The 3,069-nt window shown below is 40.9% G+C and overlaps 1 pseudogene; it reads left to right on the plus strand.

Moving 5' to 3' along the window:
* Positions 1-1,211: 1,211 nt before the first annotated feature.
* LOC147454000 (secreted RxLR effector protein 161 pseudogene) lies at positions 1,212-1,943 on the plus strand (annotated as a pseudogene).
* The last annotated feature ends 1,126 nt before the right edge of the window (positions 1,944-3,069 follow it).

The following is a 3,069-nucleotide window of genomic DNA, read 5'->3' on the forward strand; positions in this document are numbered from 1 at the left end:
AACGAATTCTGGTTTCACAGGATCTAGTGTTTGTGGAAGATTCTGTTCAACCCTTACTGTCATGTACTAGAGACAATAATGAAAGCTCACAGGACATTTATGACACTTTTTTGCCTCTTTTTAGTGGTGGAAATACGAATGTAAGTTCCAATGAGGAAAATGTACATCCTATGGGGGTTTCTGAAAATGTTACAGATCAGCCTATTACTGATGCAGATGTACATGATGTACATGATGCAGATGTACATGATGTACTTGATGAGGAAAGGGATGAAAATGAGAAGGCTAGAGGTATGCCAAAATGGCTGGTGCATACATTGTGTGACAGTAAATTGGATGCACCTTTGTCTAGTCGTACTCGTTCAGGCTCTTGTCATACATCTTATGCATCAAATTGTTGAGGAGCCTCTTCTTTTGATGAAGCATAGAATTCAAAAAATTGGATGGCTGCCATGCAATCAGAATATGATGCACTTATAGAAAATGACACATGGACTTTATGTGATTTGCCTCTTGGCAAAAAGGCCATTGGTACAAAGTGGGTTTACAAGTTGAAACGCAAGCCGGATGGTGAGATCGATCTCCATAAGGCTCGACTTGTTGCAAAGGGTTATGCATAGCAAAAAGGCATATATTATGAAGAGACTTTTGCTCCCACTTGTCATATGACTATTGTGCGTTTTCTATGTGCATTGGCAGATCATTTTGGTTGGGATGTACATTAATCAGACATTGTTACTGCTTTCTTGAATGGTGACATATTTGAGGAAGTTTATGTAACGCAACCTAGCGGTTTTGTCATAAAAGGACAAGAGGAGAAAGTGTGCAGATGTAAGAAGGCGTTGTATGGGTTGAAGCAATCTCCTTGTGCTTGGTATGAGAAAGCTGACACTCATTTGGTCAAACGAGGCTTTCGTAATAGTCCAACAAAAAGCACATTGTATGTAAAGCGTGAGGGTGATGTACTTCTCAATGTGGTTCTTCATGTCGATGATTTTCTTATCATCACTGGAAAAAATGAGAGACATATTGCTGAATTTAAGGCTGATTTGAATGCTACTTTCAAGATGAAAGATTTGGGGCTGTTGCATCATTACTTGGGTATATAGTTTAAGCAGTGTGATGGTGGTATTGCCTTGTGTCAAAAACGTTACATAGAGGCATTGCTATGTAAGTTTGGACTTGAGGATTGCAAACCTATTGCCACTCCCATGGAAACAGGTTTGAAGTTGAGTCTACATGATGCTGGCAATGTTGCTGATGTCACTCTTTACCAAACTGCTGTTGGCTACCTCATTTATGTATGCAACATGAGGCCAGATATTCAGTTTGCAGTCTCACAGTTCAGCAGATTTATGCATAGCCCAGGGTCTAAGCATTGGCAGGCTGTCAAGAGGATTTTTTTCTACCTTAGTGGCACGTTACATCTTGGCTTGTTTTATCCCAAGGGGAGATCATTGCCACCAGATTTACATGCTTTTTTGGACTCAGATTGGGCTGGTTATTTTGAAACACGAGTGTCCACAGGTGGTTTTTGTTTCATGCTTCGTAGTTCATGTATATCATGGTTGAGCAAGAAGCAACCTATTGTGGCCACTTTGAGTTGTGAGGCTGAGTATAGGGCAATCTTCATAGCTATGGTTGATTGTGTATGGCTCAGACGCCTTATGGCTGATTTGGGTGTTGGATAGGACACTGCCAACACTATCTACACTGACAGTCAGAACGCATTGGCAGTTGCGAGGAACCCAGATTTTCATGCTCGCATAGAGCACATTGGGGTGTATTACCAATATGTCAGGGAGAGGCTCTCAGCAGGAGAGATCAGCTTGGCTTATGTGCCAACACAAGACAACCTTGCAGATCTTTTTACAAAGACATTATCTCATGAGAAGCTTGAAGCTTTTCGCAAAGCTTCGGGCTTACTCCCCTTTGTGGACTGATCATGTCCTCAGGGCATGGCACTTCCCTTTACTCATGTGCCAGCTCTCATTCACCGCATCACTCTCGGGGAGATTTGTTACCATATACATGTGGTAGTGATGTGTGTGAACACATTAGGACCGCCGGGGCATTTTTTCTCTCTTTAGGAGGTTTTTTCCCCGTGCATTGTATATACGCCCATCACTCTAGGGTTATCTATCTTTCCATTGCACACTAAGTAACACACTCTCTATCGTGTGCCTTAAGCTTCCTTCATCTTCTCCAAGCTGTGTGTGTTTCTCTACAAACCCTTATTCCAGCATGAAACAAATGCCCAAGTCTAATTTTGGAAAAACCCCAGCAAATTTGGGTAAAAAGGAAGCAAAACAAGTGGACAGATTGAAAATCGGAGTGCATACCTAGTGTTGGGTATTTGACCTATCAAACCAGTTTCAAATCCAAAAAGATTTGAGATTTAGCTTGTGGACATAGTCAGGAACAAACTCCTAAGAGATCAAGACTAGATGTAGTTGAACATGGATCATGATCCATGTACCTCAACCTCAGAATTTCATGAAAATTGGTACAGAGCCTACATATGGCCTTGTCTACATATTGTCAAAATTTGGGAAAACTTGGAGAAAACAATTTGACAGCGGAACATGGATCACGATCCATGTACCTCAACATAGTGGGGATATCTAACTTGATGATCTTGTAGACATACTTGAGGACATCCCAAATCTCAAGTTTGAGCTAAAAATACCTTATGGAGACCAAGATACAAGCCAAAGTTCCTATGTCCTGGTCCTCAAACTGTTTTGAGTGTCTTTTCAAGTGCAGTTCACCAAAATTACTCTAACTTTTGATAGAAAACTCCATAATGAGTCAGGTATAGCCACATGAAGAAAGCTTGTGGGCAATACAACACACTTAGAGATGATTTTTTCTAGGTTTCCTAAATCCAAACTTTTAGGGTACCCCAAGACTAGTTTCTAGAGACCAAAAGAGTCACAAGTTCCTAACTTCTAAGAGACCTAACTAGGGGCAAAAAGGGATAATTTTCACTAAGCCAAAGTGTGCTTGTAAGAGATTGTCTTGAGTTTTGAGTGAGCCTTAATTTATGAAAAATCATCCACCACGAGG

Source organism: Adiantum capillus-veneris, chromosome 7 (assembly GCF_014529385.1).
Source record: "Adiantum capillus-veneris isolate H3 chromosome 7, ASM1452938v2, whole genome shotgun sequence".
Taxonomy (NCBI): domain Eukaryota; kingdom Viridiplantae; phylum Streptophyta; class Polypodiopsida; order Polypodiales; family Pteridaceae; genus Adiantum; species Adiantum capillus-veneris.